This window comes from Callithrix jacchus, chromosome 9 (genome assembly GCF_049354715.1).
Source record: "Callithrix jacchus isolate 240 chromosome 9, calJac240_pri, whole genome shotgun sequence".
NCBI classification, from domain to species: domain Eukaryota; kingdom Metazoa; phylum Chordata; class Mammalia; order Primates; family Cebidae; genus Callithrix; species Callithrix jacchus.
The window spans coordinates 51,814,054-51,830,087 of NC_133510.1; the positions used below are offsets into that span (position 1 = coordinate 51,814,054).

A 16,034-nucleotide genomic window follows, 5' to 3' on the forward strand; every position below is an offset into this window, starting at 1 on the left:
AAGAGGATGCATTAGTATCCAGTGCAGTGTTCCCAAGGGCACCTTCTATCATAAAACAAAGCAGAGGCCAATGAATACAGAAGAGTTTTCTCATTAACTCAGGCTTTCCCTGAACCAAATCATTAATTCTTCCCAATCACAGACTCCTGTAGGAAGTAAATCACTGCTATATAAAAACAAGAATGAGATCACCAGATTTTCTTTCTCAACTTTGCATTCTGACAACAAACCCAGGCTCAGAGATTAGCAAGGATGGTTCACTGACATTTTGACAAGAGTCATAGTAACTACTACTACTAATACTACTAGTGCTACTAGTGCTACTGCTACTGCTGCTACTGCTACTACTACTACTACTACTACAACTACTACCACCACCACTACTACTACTGCTACTACTGCTACTGCTGCTACTGCTACTACTACTACTGCTACTACTACAACTACTACCACCACCACGACTACTACTGCTACTACTGCTACTGCTGCTACTGCTACTACTACTACTGCTACTACTACAACTACTACCACCACCACTACTACTACTGCTACTACTGCTACTGCTGCTACTGCTACTACTACTACCACCACCACCACTACTACTATTGCTACTGCTGCTACTGCTGCTACTGCTATTACTACTACTACCACCACCACCACTACTACTACTGCTACTACTGCTACTGCTGCTACTGCTACTACTGCTACTGCTACTACTACTACTGCTACTACTACAACTACTACCACCACCACTACTACTACTGCTACTACTGCTACTGCTGCTACTGCTACTACTACTACCACCACCACCACTACTACTATTGCTACTACTGCTACTGCTGCTACTGCTATTACTACTACTACCACCACCACCACTACTACTGCTACTACTGCTACTGCTGCTACTGCTACTACTACTACCACCACCACTACTACTATTGCTACTACTGCTACTGCTGCTACTGCTATTACTACTGATACTACTACTACTACTACCACCACCACCACTACTACTACTGCTACTACTGCTACTGCTGCTACTGCTACTACTACTACCACCACCACTACTACTATTGCTACTACTGCTACTGCTGCTACTGCTACTGCTACTGCTACTACCACCACCACTACTACTACTGCTACTACTGCTACTACTACTACTACTACTACCACCACCACCACTACTATTGCTACTACTGCTACTGCTGCTACTACTACTACTACCACCACCACTACTACTATTGCTACTACTGCTACTGCTGCTACTGCTACTACTACTACTACTACCACCACCACTACTACTACTGCTACTGCTGCTACTGCTACTACTACTACTGCTACTACTACTACCACCACCACTACTACTATTGCTACTACTGCTACTGCTACTACCACCACCACTACTACTACTGCTACTGCTGCTACTACTACTACTACCACCACCACTACTACTATTGCTACTACTGCTACTGCTGCTACTGCTACTACTACTACTACTACCACCACCACTACTACTACTGCTACTGCTGCTACTGCTACTACTACTACTACTGCTACTACTGCTACTGCTGCTACTGCTACTACTACTACTACTACCACCACCACCACCACTACTACTGCTACTACTTCTACTGCTGCTACTGCTACTACTACTACCACTACCACCACCACTACTACTATTGCTACTACTGCTACTGCTGCTACTGCTACTACTACTATTACCACCACTACTACTACTGCTACTGCTGCTACTGCTACTACTACTACTACCACCACCACCACCACTACTGCTACTGCTACTACTACTACCACCACCACTACTACTACTGCTACTGCTACTACTACTACCACCACCACCACCACCACTACTACTACTGCTACTGCTGCTACTGCTACTACTGCTACTACTACTACCACCACTACCACTACTACTGCTACTACTGCTGATGCCACTGCCAACTCTGAGCCTGCTGTTGATACTAACACTAGTTTAGCAAGTTAATTTGTAAAATGTGTCAATATGTATTATTTCTTCACAGAAGTCCTAAAAGAAACATGTAATAATATTTTATTATTACCACACATAAGCTTATATGCAATAAGAAAACTGCGGCTCTAAATAACCTGTACATTTTGGGAGACATTTGCTACATGGCTAGCATTACCTAATGCAGAAACCAACATTAATATTTTGTCAGTACTATTGTAAAACTGTTCAGGCAAGCAGCTGGCTTTCTCTCTAACAGCCATCCAGCATGTTCGATATCACAGGCCTTAATCCAAATTTTATCCTTCATAAGAAATAAAAACCAAATATAATAAAAGATGAAAGTAAATAATAGTGAAAGGAATCAAAGGATTACAGTTACACACAACAAAGACCTCAGTTGTTCATTTAATAAAGCTAGAACTATCCAAAATAACACACAGCTTTATGTGAAAACGACGAGAAGGAACAATGAGAACAGACAATTTTCATTTTAGAGATACAGTACCAAAAGCAAGTCAATCTGAAAGGTAGGACATGTAGAAACAAGTAGAAGACAACGTACAATAATGCCCTTTATGGCTATTTATTTTAATGTCTGTTCCCAACCTCTGACTTTAAACTTAATCTTCACTTTTATCTCTAGCATATAGCACAGAATCTGGTATATTTCAGGTTCTCAAAAGAATATTTCTGCATAAATAAGACTTGCCTAACCTTGCAATTCTATCTTAGCACTGTCTCACTGCTGTTTCCCATATATGTGGTCTTATCATCTTCTTGGAACACAAGGGCTATGCCAGCTGCCACCTGATTCCCCAACAGCAAATATGTCTATGTGTGTATGTGTATGTGTGTCAAAGATGGTGAATGTGTCAGTAAGCTTCTAAACAATAGACAGAAGTAAAAAAATTGAAAATAAGAAGGGATAATATAGTGGAAACATTTTTGAACCCCAATTTGAACATAGCCACAATAAAATAATTTCTTTAGACAAATTAGGAAATTTGAATATGAAGTGGCTATTAGATGATACCAAAAAATAATTATTAATTTTGTTAGGCATGATAATGGCATTGTGGCTACACAAGAATATATCTATTTTTTTAAAGACATACAAACTAAAATATGGAAGATGAAAAGCCATGGTACCTGAGATTTACTTACAGATTTTGACCAAATCTAATAATTGTTGAATCTGGATAATAGATATGAGTTTATTATTCTACTGTCTATATTTTCATATACGTATGCACAGTTAATAATAAATAATTTTAAAAATACTATTAGTCATTCACATTTCACAGTGAATCTATTCCAACAAAGGAAGGGTAGAAAGGACAACATAAAATCACAAGAACATGGTTCAAAATCAAGATCTAGCACCTTAGAAAAAGGAGTCTCAATAAAAGTCTCAGCTTCCTCATCTGTACAGTAGAAATAAATGATCTCTGATCCATTTTAAGTGACTAGACTATCGTAATTTTTAAATGAGAGAATGCATACAAGGGCATTTAGAACAAAATCTTTAAAGTGGCTCTGTGGCACAATGGATAGTGCATTGGACCTGTAGCGAAGAATAAAATCTTTATTTAAAGTACTATGTCACTGCAGTAATGATTTAGGCAGAGCCTAAATGGTATCTGCAGAACACCAGGCAGATAAAGACACAAAGTCCCCCTCTGGGGTGACACAGCCACATCCTATGCTGGTTGAGGGCAGTGGGGCCACTAGGTGAAAAAAAAAAAAGGACAGGATAGGGTAGGTGAGGCACAGCTGGATTTCCACTCACTCTCCCCAGGCTAGGTGCTTTGGGTAACTCTACAAACTCCCCATCCTTTCTGTGTGTTTCTAGATGTAATCCAATCTTTTCCTTGTAACTAGGTGGAAGCAGCCACTCTTCCTGAGTTTGAGTAGAGTGGAAGAGAGAGGTGGAGGAATAGGAGGAGATGGATTTGGCAGTAGGTGTCTTTCTGCCTGGTGTGCTCCAAAGAGCAATGACTGGCAAACTCCCACCCAGCCCACAGCAAAGCAGGTAAGACCAGAGCACCAGGAGGTGGAGCATAGTTGAGAGAGGGAAAGGAGAAGGATTCAGCAATGTGACCACTACTTACTTCCTTCAGTCTTGACTTGGGCTGGCCCAAAGTCTTACCATCCTCCATGCAAAGCTGCCTTGCAGTTGAAAGATGAGTAAACCATGTGGACTAAAAGACCTGAACCAGAAGCAAGAGAAACAGTCTTGTGTCAGGTTTCTGTTTCCCATTCTAAATTAACTTGCTGCAAATTATTAAACCAAAGGCCATTATCACAACATCATAAACCTTATTTCTAATTAAGATGATGTATGCCTCTTTCAGAATTACACATTCTAATTAGCAGGGAATAAGGTTATTTCTATTGTGCACTGGCATGCTAAAATTATCCTTAAAAAGTTTTAAAAAATACTTCAATTATTGAAAGTATTAGTCTTCTGTCAGGCTTGTTCTGAAATATGGGTTCTTCATATTCCACTTAATGGAATTATGGCTTCATTAAATATATTTGCTTGCAAAAAAATATATTCTTCAATATTTTAACAAATTCTCTCTCAATGTTTTGTTTTCTTTTGTTTTGAGATGTAGTCTCACTCTGTCACCCAGGCTGGAGTGCAGTGGTGCCATCTCAGCTCACTGCAACCTCTGCCTCCGGGGTTCAAGCAATTCTCCTGCCTCAGCTTCCAGTGGATTTTTTGCACTGAGTAGCTGGGATTATGGGCGCCTGCCACCACGACCAGCTAATTTTTGTATTTTTAGTAGAGACAAGGTTTCACCATGTTGGCCAGGCTGGCCTGGAACTCCTGACCTCAGGTGATCTGCTTGCCTCAGCTTCCCAAAGTGCTGGGATTACAAGTGTGAGCCACCGCACCCAGCCATCTCTCAATGTTTTAACTAGCAGCACATATATACATCAGCTGTGAGTTCTGTAATCTCTCATATCCCATGTGCATGTTATTTGCATCTAAAAAATTCACCTGACCTTATTATAGAAGATAATTTTACCCAAGGGAGACACGCAAGACCTGGCATTAGATTTTCTATGATATTTCCCTATCGTGTAATTACTCAGTGCATATATACATATATACACACACATATATATGCTTTAAGTTCTGGGGTACTCAGCGCTTTTTAAAAAGTGCTATGTGCTCTACAGAAAGATGATCCCACAACATAATATTAGGTCTCTTCTAGACACACATGTAATCACCCACAGTTCATCTTGCTCAATGCTCAGAAAAGCCAATGCACCAAGAACAGTGGATTTTTGCAATACAGAAAGAGTTTAATAAATGCAGAGCCAGCTAAACAAGAGAACAGGAGTTTATTATTACTCAAATCAGCTCCTTGAAAATGTGGAGGCTAGGGGTTTTAAATGATAGCTTATCAGGCAGGAGCCTAGGAAATGGGGAATGCTGATTGGTTGGGTCAGGGATGAAATCATGGGGGGTGGTCAAAGCTGCCTTCTTGTCCTGTGTCAATTTCTGGGTGGGGCCTACAAGACCAGATGATGCAGTTTATTAGTCTATGTGGCACCAGCTGGTCCATCAGAACGTAGGATCTCAAAAATACCTCGAACACCAATGTTAGGTTTTACAATAGTGATGTTATCCATAGGAGCAACAGGGGAGGTTAGGAATCTTGCGGCCTCTGGCTGCATGACTCCTGAGCCACAATTTCTAATCTTGTGGCTAATTTGTTAGTTTTACAAAGGTAGTCAGATCCACAAACTAGAAGGGGGTTTGTCACATTTGTTTCTAAGTTAAACTATAAACTAAATTCTTCCTATTGTTAGCCTACTCCCAGGAATGTACAAGGGCAGCTTAGGGTTAGAAGCAAGAGGAAATCAGTTAGGTCAGATTTCTCTCTTTGTCATAATTTTCCTATGTCAGGTTTTTCTCACTGTCATAATTTTTGCCAAGGCAGTTTCACACAGACCAGATTAAAAGCTCAGAAACATGGTTTCTAAAAATACAAGGCTAGAACTAGACTTGAATTCCAGGTTTGTCACTCCCTACCTGGTAACTTGACTTCTCTTGCTTTAGGTTTCATCACCTGCAAAATGGGTTGATGAGGAGATTAGGTAAAATAGCACAGGCAAAAATTATATCATGTAATAAATGGGTGCTCAGTAAATGCCAACACAATCTTACTCAATATCCCATATACGACAATGGCTTAATAAACAGTCATTGAATTAATTGGAAGTGCAGTTCCAAAGATGTTTTTACTAGTTCTGCAAATGAAGGATATTCTTTCTAAAAGTAGTTATGGTTCAATCAACAGCTGGATATGCTCTAGGCAATATTTCCAATAAGCCAGATTGGCCCTGGTGACTTCCTTGGTATTGCATGCTGCTTGTATGCACCTTGGCACTTTTCTCTCTGCCTCTCCCCACCAACCCTGCCTCACAGAGGCTCCAGAAATGCTGTCCTTTGTTGTCTCCCATTATAACCTCCAAGAAGCCTTAGAGTCCACAGAAATCAATCTGGTTAAAAATCAATTCTTATCTGGCAATGACTGTCTAACCCACCCAGAGATATGTGCATTTCAAAAAGAAGGCCAGGACAATAATTCAAAGAACAAATTGGCAGAATTTCAGGTAGCACATCAAACAGAAGACTTTTTTTTTTTTTTTTTTGCATGAGAGAGGCCTCTAGGGACAAGGACAGATTAGGACCAGGGCCCCTTAAATTATAGCATTTAGGCTGCTCATGGGGCCCAGACTGCCAAATGAGCAAAGTGTGCACTCCTCAGTGTGGCTTCCTCTGGGGAAGAAAGGGGTTAACACCTTAGGGGCCTTTTCTTCTGCATGTTTTTCTCCCCAAGCACCATAACTATGACTATAAGAAATGCCAGTTCAAAGTATGAAAAGCAAAGTTTCATCCCACAGAAAAATGTAAATACTGTAACTTCAATAGCATTTTTATCCTAAAGTGGGAATTTATGATAAAAGAACATTTTTCTTCAGATAAGAAATTACTGAATTCCAAAAGTAATTTCAAGCCCAGAAAAAAATAAAAATAACTTCCAGAAACTAGAAATTACTTGCATTATAATCATAAATGCTTATAGATAATTAAGAAGAATAGGATAGGCCCAGAATGATGAAATCCACAAATAATCCCTGGATTTTACTGTTTGCCATCTTTTTCAACCTATCTTACCTCAAATATTTTTATTTAAAAAGATAACCAGTTTTACAAATCCTAGCACACAATATCCCCCAAATGAATTATGATGGTAGCAACACTGGTGGAGAAGTTAATGAGAACAGGAAAAGTGTAAATAGGGTGAGGGGTTCCTCTATCAACTAAATGACTTCTGAATCATCATTTACAATTTTGCATAAAATAAAATCCCTGACCTTGGCTTTGACAGTGCAGGAAACAGTATTTGAACACCAATGCTGTAGGAGTATATATTACCATTTACAAAGCTATCATTTCCTTTTGTTTCTCTTGTCTCAAATGATTTTTTTACCTTTCATTTCTTATAGCTCAATGCAGAGAATGATGGAAACGTTTCCCTAAAAAGTACCAGCAGACCTTGGCTGAGATCTGTCCCTTTAGATTAAGTTAGGTGAGGATATCAAGGGAAATTAGAATCTGTCCTTATCTTCTTGAAATATCACTCGCAGAAAATAGGCATTAAGTCCTCTGAAGCACAGTGAGAATTTTTCTTCAAAGCCTCTTCACTCCCTACCTCAATTATGGCCTCACTGATGCTCTCTGGGAAAAAGTGTTTTGGAGGAATGAGAACTGCCAACAACAATAGTGCCACCAGAAATGCTGGCGCCAGACCCCCCAGGTAGTTTGCATGTCAAGAATGGCCTCCCAGAGAGCTTGTTCTCCTAGAAATGTAAATAAACACACCTGGTTCTCCTTCACACTTAAGATAAGCCAAGAGCTCTGAGCCCAATTCCTTACCTCTGTGGATGGAGACCACATAACCTGGCCAGAGCAGTCCCAGGCCTCTCCAAGGCCACTCCCCCTTGTCTGCCGTTCTCATAGTGTTGCCCCTGGCTGCTTTTACCACTCCTGACTTAATGTAAGGTCAGATCTTACATTCATTCTCATTCACTTTATCAGTGAGTCTTTATTCCTCAGATACCTCCATTCTCTCTTCCTTGTTACAGGTACAACAGTGCTTTAGAGAAATACAGAGTAGCTGGGTTGAACATCTTGCCTGCAAGGATCTACTGAAGCCCTAGAGATGAAGGCTTCTTGCTTTTAATCTAGAGGTTGCCTCACCTTTTCCCCCTTTTCACTTTTCCAACACCTCTTCCACTGTTTTCCGTAATATATGCCCTCTATTGTCTGGCATGGGTTCTGTTTTCCAGACTGGATGCTGACCATTATAAATAAGCCTCAGCAATGGTCGAGTTCTCCAGGTTTTTGCTGATGCTGAAGAATAGATGATAATGGGGGTCAGGACACACCACACCAAAATACAACTGCGGGAGACCAGAATATGCCACCCTAAAATGTGCCTTTTTGGCATATTATTTTGAGCTGGTTGTTTTGGGAAACTGCAGGCAGAAAATGTCCAAAAAATTACCCTTTTATAAGAGAAATTCACATCAATAAAGGAAACTTCCATTTGTAGTGGTGTTTCCCTCTCTGCACCAGAAAGAAAAAGTCAACTAAATCTCTAGGGACTCAATCAACCGAGAAAACGTAACAAACCTTACTTTGTTTAACGTGCTTTTCATGGCCATCTCCCCTTAATTTGGCCTTTTCTCCCACCTGCCTATAATTTCCCTCAACCCCAAATCCCTATTCTTTTCTGTAATTCCAGGTGATATATAAACCTCATCCGACCACTTCTTTAAGTATCATTCTTTTGTGGGACTGCCATGCACATGTACATAATTAAAACTGTTTTCTTCTGTTAATCCTATGTCAATTTAATTTCTAGACCAACAAGAACCTGAAAAGGTAGAAGGAGGCAAGTTTTCCTCCTCTACAATGCTTTGCCTTGGCCCTCTACGATGTACTCTGGTCCCTTGTGTGTCTTCTAGCTACAAGGGTAGATCTACTTCTATCCACAGGACACCAAACACTGGTGAGGGGAGGAGGGTCCCATATTAACCAATTCTCTAACTCTCAGGACACCTACTGGGTGTCCTACAATTCAATTCAATTCTGACACTATGTACCTGGAGCCGGCATCAGATTCCATAAGTTAAGGGCCCAGCCCCACAACAAGACTTACCTTGATTGCAGATGATGCCAATCCCAAGTTCAGACCTCCCATGCTCTGACCAACTGGCTATAAATCAGGGGTTCCCATTTTGACAAATGGACATTTCGAGGTGCTCAACGTTAAAACAGAACCAGGCAGCATGGCTGAGTGAGGGGGCAGTCACTTACTCTGTGTTCTCAGAAGGATATTGTAAAAGTACCACAGGACTTCCCTTTCTACAATTAAGTCAAACCAGTTCCTGTTGTTGGTAACAGGATAAACCGTGGCCTGAAACACCCCTACTGGGTGTTAGAATCATCTGACAGAGACTTCTGGTGCAGGGCTTGGAAGCCAACCAATCAAATATCAGCTATATTGACCAATCAGAACTTAGCTGTGCCAACCAATCAGAATTAGTGAGTTTCAATCCCCATTTGTATAAATAGACCTGGTCGGGAACCTGGACCTGAATTTTGGTGTAAAAGTGGAACTCTCTCTTTTTTTCTCTGGAAAGTAGCTTACTTTTATTCCAGAGGCTGCTTCTGCCAGTTTGCAAACTATTTACTGGAAAAAAAGTCTCTTTCCTCCAAATTCCTTTTTCAGAACTTTTTTTCACAGCTCCTAGCAAACTCACAGAACTCAGGAAAACACTGCTTACATTTACAAGCTTCTTCTAAAGGATACGACTCAAGAACAGCCACATGGAAGAACTGCACTGGGCAAGGTATGTGGGAAGGAGTGTGGAATTTCCATGTTCTCTCTGGGCGTACCACCCTCCAAGCACATTACTGTGTTCATCAACTTAAAAGCTCTCCAAACGCTGTCATTTAGGGTTTTTATTAAAATATCATTATGTTGGCCGGGCGCGGTGGCTCAAGCCTGTAATCCCAGCACTTTGGGAGGCCAAGGCGGGTGGATCACAAGGTCAAGAGATCAAGACCATTCTGGTCAACATGGTGAAACCCCGTCTCTGCTAAAAATGCAAAAAAATTAGCTTGGCATGGTGGCGCATGCCTATAATCCCAGCTACTCAGGAGGCTGAGGCAGGAGAATTGCCTGAACCCAGGAGGCGGAGGTTGTGGTGAGCCGAGATCGTGCCATTGCACTCCAGCCTGGGTGAAAAGAGCGAAACTCCGTCTCAAAAAAAATAAAAATAAAAAAGTCATTATGTAGGCATGGTTGATTAAATCATTGACCATTGGTGATTGACTTAATCTCCAGCCCCTCTCCCCTCTTCAAAAATCAGGGAATGGGGATGAAAGTTCCAGCTCTCTCCTTATGCCCTCGTCTTTATGGTGAGCCGCCCCCAGCTTTCTAGGGACCCCAGCCACAACTCATGTCATTACCATGCAAAAGATATTCATCACTGTCGGGATTGCAAGGGTCTTAGAGGCTCTGTGTTGGGGACCTGGGACTAAGACAAAATATAACAAAAGATGTTTATATTACCCCTATCATTCAGGAAATTGCCAGGATTTTAGGAGCTCTGGGCCAGGAACTGGGAGTGAAAACCAAATATATATTCTATATCACAATATCACCCAGGCCTTCAGGGACACTGAGCTGACATCAGCTATTACAGTCCGTGATTCCAGTCATTTGCTTCCATTTAACAGGTCCTCAAATCATTCATTTATTTATTCTGATTCTTAGCCCCTAATGGTAATCCGACCTCTGAGTGTCTCCAAACCCCCTCACTGGGCACACAGAGGCCCTGTGATATCCTGAGCAGGTTGTGTTACCCACAGCCTCAGGCTCATCTCTCTTTCCTGTTATCTCTGTTTCTCTTTCTCTTTCTCTCTCTCTCTCTCTCTCTTCCTCGCCCCCCTCCCCCACTCTATCCCATTCTACCCCATTCTACCCCATTGCCCTTTCTTTCACCTTCTGAGATATGGTGCCAATTTAAATGCAGAAGCTTACATTCTTCCCCAAGCTCTCGAAGGGAAGAAGAAGAAAACCTTTTTTCTCTACCTATATTAAGTTTACTGGCTGGGGCCCTATAAATTAGTCTTGCAAAAGATTAAAAAGAGAAAAACAAACATAAGTTTAACACATGTATGTACACATGGGAGCACCCAGTAATGAGTAACCCCAAGGGATGGATAGAACTTGGGCTTGTATAACATCTTAAGCTAAATAAAGGAAAGAAAGTTTGAGCTTCTGGGTGGTCATTATGGGAGGATAACCAGGAAAAGTATAGTAACCAACCGTTGTTTAATAAGATTATAAAGATTTAATTATGTGCCTTCTCCATTGATAAGAACTGTTAAGAATCCTACTCGTCCTGCTGTGGTGGAGGAAGACACCTTTTACAAATGGAAATTTCCTTTATAAATGTAACCTTTCTTAGGCCTCTGAGTCCAAGCCTGGCCATTATAGCCTTGGTGACCTGCACGCACACCTCTGGATGGTCTCCAGAAGCCAGAAAGTCTGAGGTAACCACAAGTAACCGGGTGGCCATAGAAAAAAGTGAAACAACTTTTTCCTGCCTCAACTAATTGCTCTCCCGCTTCAACCTGCAACCATTGTTCCTGCTCAGCCTTGTGAAACATCCCCCCTGGACCTTAGGTTTCTCAAGACCCCCACCCGTGTAACTATGTAATTTACTATGTAATTCTCCCCTCTGCTTGCAACTCCTCTGCTTGCAACCGATAACACCCACCCTCCCTTATGATCATGCTTATTTGTAATAGATAATCCCTACCCTTGTGACCGTGCATCCTGTGATGCCCTTTCCCTCCCTAAAACAGATTACCACCTTTAACTGACCACTTGCCCCAACCTATATAACCAACTCCTAACCCACCACCCTCTGCGGACTTCCTTTTTGGTCTCAGCCCACCTACACCCAGGTGAATAAACAGTCATTTTGCTCACAGCCTGTTTGGGAAGTCTCTTCAGTCAGTGCGCACATTTTAACAACCTTTCCTTCACAAAAAGAAAACTGTGCCTTGTTTTGAGAGTTCTCCCTACATCTGCTGGTTCTCAATGGCTTTAGTTCAAAATAACTCATATGCCAAAGAGGCATATATTGGGGATGCATATTCTAGTACCCTTTCATATGCTTTATGGAAGCGGGCCACTACTACCAATTTCATTACATTCCCTCATGCTTACACACATTTCTAGACCTCACCTGTTGTCACAGTTCAACCCTAAGAGAGTAGGAGAAAGCAAGGACACTGACATCTCTCTCTCTTGCTCCCTCCCTTCTATCTGTCCTTTTCTTCTTCATATTAGAAGAATCTTCTTTTATTTCTTTATCCTGTTTTTCAGGGCCTTGCCTCAGATTATTTCCTTCTCCCCAAATTGTTATTTATACTCGCCACTTTTCTGGGACTCACACTGACAGAAAGGCTGCAAGAAAACATGATTTCAAGTTGGAGGAAAGGGAAATGAAAAATATATTCATTTAGTATTTGAATATACTTCTCTCAATCCATGATCTCCCTACTACATCTCTTTCAAATGCCCCTCAAAGGACATTTATTCTGTGTAGGTCTCTTCTCTTTCTAACAAAGTGAGAGCTAGATCTCTGATATCCGTTTATCCTTGAGGCCTGTGCTATCCAATATGGTAGGTGCCAGCCACATGTGAATATTGAGCCCTGGAAATGTGGTTTGTCCATTAAGGTGTGCTTTAAATGCATTAGAATACATACCAGATTTTGAAGACTTAGTACTAAAAAAGAATGTGGTATATTGCATTAATAATTTTTATATTCATTGCATGTTGAAATGATAAATTGAGATAAACAAAATATATTGTTAAATTCAGTGGTCTCTTCTTACATTTTAACATAGCTTTTTAAAAAACGTTAAATTGGCTAGGTGCAGTGGCTCATGCCTGTAATCTCAACACTTCAGAGGCCAGTACTGGAGGATTGCTTAAGGCAAGGAGTCCAAGACCAATCTGGGCAACACAGGAAAACCACATCGCTATAAAAACCAATTTTGAAAAATAGCAAGGCATGGTGGTGCACACTGTAGTCTCAGCTACTCGGGAGGCTGAGGTGGGAGGATTCCTTGAGCCCAGGAATTTGAGGTTTCAGTAAGCCATGATCATACCATTGCACTCCAGCCTGGGTAACAAAATGAAACCCCATACTCTAGAAAAATAGAAATAAAAAACAAAACTTTTAAATGACACAGGTGTATGCATCATATTTCTATTAGCCAGCTGCCAGCTTCGTGAGACCTAGGACAATTGCTGGTTATTAAGTATTGTACATGTGGCTGGTAGCTAGTGCATTGGCAGGGGACCATACCAATTGTTTACTGATGTTATTGGTTTTGGCCAGTGCCCTGATATCAGGAGTGGTTAAATCTTTTTTTTCTTTTTTTTTCTGGAGATGGAGTCTTACTCTATTACTCTGAAGTGCAGCAGCGTGATCCCAGCTCACTGCAACCTCCACCTCCCAGGTTCAAGCCATTCTCCTGCCTCGGCCTCCTGAGTAGCTGGGATTACAGGCATGGGCCACCTCGCCTGGCTAATTTTTGTATTTTTAATAAAGATGGGGTTTCACCATGTTGGTCAGGCTGGTCTCAAACTCCTGACCTTGTGATCCACCCGCCTTGTCCTCTCAAAATGCTGGGATTACAGGCATGAGCCACTGTGCCGGCCTGGTTAAATATTTTTTCTATCACCTGATTCTATTGCCATTAGCTATCACAGTGCCCACAGTACCATAGTACCACAGTGCAAAGGATGGATGAATGGATGAAAACACAGAGGATACTTTTTCAGTATCTAAAATTTCCATGCAGCTCTGACATGTGAGATGATTATATAAATCTTTCACACTATCCAAATTTCCATCCTCTGCCCTGTGACCCAGAAGTCTAAACTAGAGTGATCATCACATTAATGTCAAAGCACAAGAAATAAAAAAAGCCTCCTGCCCCATTTCTTGTGTGGGAGACTGAATTTGCACTTTCAAATGTAGTATCAGATGAGTAACAAGATATACAAACACAATCCATGTGAGTTTTTCTGTCTCCATTCCCAGCCTAAGCTACTGTGACAAGGCCAACTTCACACAGGGCTGAGCACCAGCTGTTTATACTGAATGATTGTACAGCCCCAAGAGACACTTCTACCACTGAAATGTCTGTCTTTCTTTTCTGCCGCGGAGAGCTCTTCCCTGTTGACTGCAGGGGTTTGAACTGCATAACCACAAAATTCATGTGTTGAAGTCCTAACCCCCAACACTTCAGAATGTAAACTTGTTTGGCAATAGGGTTGTTGCAGACCTGATTAGATGAGGTCTTCCCAGAGTAGGATGGGCCTCTAGTCCAACAGGACTGGAGTCCTTATAAAAAGGGGAAACTTGAAGTCAGACATGCACACCAGGAGAAGACAATGTGAAGATGAAGGCAGAGATTAGGATGGTGTAGCAAAAACCACGGAACGCCAGAGACTAGGAGAGAGGCATAGAACAGATTCTTCCTTACAGACCTCAGAAGGAACTAAGCCTGCCAACATCTCGATCTCAGATATCTAGTCTTCAGAGCTGTGAGGCAATAAATTTCTGATGTTAAAGTCACATAGCTCGTGGCACTTTGTTACAGCAGCCCTAGCAAATTAATAAACTTTCTTGATCTAAATCAGACTCCTAATTCTTCCTCATACCACTTCCTTTGTGGTACTTAACAAATCTGTAAATATCTTTTCCTGTGTATCTGTCTGTGTAATGTCTTTGTCCCCATTTTTCTCCAAGCTCAATGTGACACCAGTGTCTATTTTGTCCACCACTGTCCACCCAACATCTAGAAATGAACAGTCCCTTCATACGCACTTTTTGATGAATACCTGGACCGTCCGGCCATTGGAACCAGAAACGCAACTCTTACAGGACCACAGGCAGCACTCCTCAGGAAGAAAAGCCAGAATGCCGGAGGATGCACATTGACAGGCTGTCTCAGCAGCCCTCCTTCAACAAGGTAAAGGTGAAGGTTAGCTGACCTAATTGGCACAGGCTACTCTATTGGGCTCTTTAACTGGATCATGCAGAGATCAGGAGCCTGAAGTAAGTTCTAGAAATAGAACCCCATTCCACTGGAGATGGCAGACCTAAAGGAAGCATCACAGCACCCATGTCTTGTTGAAGAGGCAGGAGGAGTGTTCCTCCTAGAATAGCAGCAACTAGCAAGCACAAGGCGCCAAGCTCTGGGCAGTGAAAGGAAGCCAGCTAAAGGGAGACAAGCAGAAATTATCACAGTGGTCACCACTTATTGAGTCTCAAGTGAGTGCCATGCTGAATACTTTACTTACATTATTTCATTAAATCCCCACAACAGACTCGCCACCAAGTACTATTATTCCCATTTTACATGAGAAACTGAAGTTTAGAGAGTTGAAGCAATTTGCCCATGGGCACACAGTTAATGAATGATAAGCTAGAATTTAAAACCAGAAAATCTGCTGTTTTGATATTTTTCCTAGCTTTGCAGCTTTGCATAGAACTGGCCTTGATGGCTTTCTTTCATGCTCTGATTACCAAAATCTGAAAAACCTACGTGTTCTTAGAAAGCATTACTTACTGATAATTGCTAGTCTGTCTCTACCTGTTAGAGAGCAAATGTCTTCCAGTGAATAGTAGGAACTCAAAAATGTTTGTGTTAGGAATGAATTAAATAAGCATTTGTTGACCACCTAGATGTACTTTAACAGAAATCAATGTAAAAAAAAAAAACTTTCCTGTTAGAAAAAGAACCCTTACAAAACTACTGCACTAAAATTAGGCACTTACCTTTTCCAGTTTTCAATTGCGAAGTACTGCAATATAGTTAAAATTTCCTTGAATAAAAAATTATTCAATGCTT

At 41.3% G+C, this 16,034-nt stretch overlaps 1 long non-coding RNA gene across 4 annotated transcripts in view; it reads right to left on the reverse strand.

Annotated features, from left to right (window-relative positions):
* LOC118144213 (uncharacterized) overlaps nucleotides 1-16,034 on the reverse strand; it is a 113,639-nt gene that overhangs the window by 69,350 nt on the left and 28,255 nt on the right. For 2 of the 4 annotated variants that reach the window (XR_013522318.1, XR_013522317.1), the window contains 2 exons: nucleotides 6,042-6,078; nucleotides 4,102-4,200 (listed from right to left, as the gene is read on the reverse strand). This is a non-coding gene — a long non-coding RNA (uncharacterized LOC118144213). Of the gene's footprint in view, nucleotides 1-4,101; nucleotides 4,201-6,041; nucleotides 6,079-9,240; nucleotides 9,535-16,034 lie in introns of those variants that run through there. The other 2 variants (XR_013522319.1, XR_013522316.1) reach the window with 2 other exon arrangements.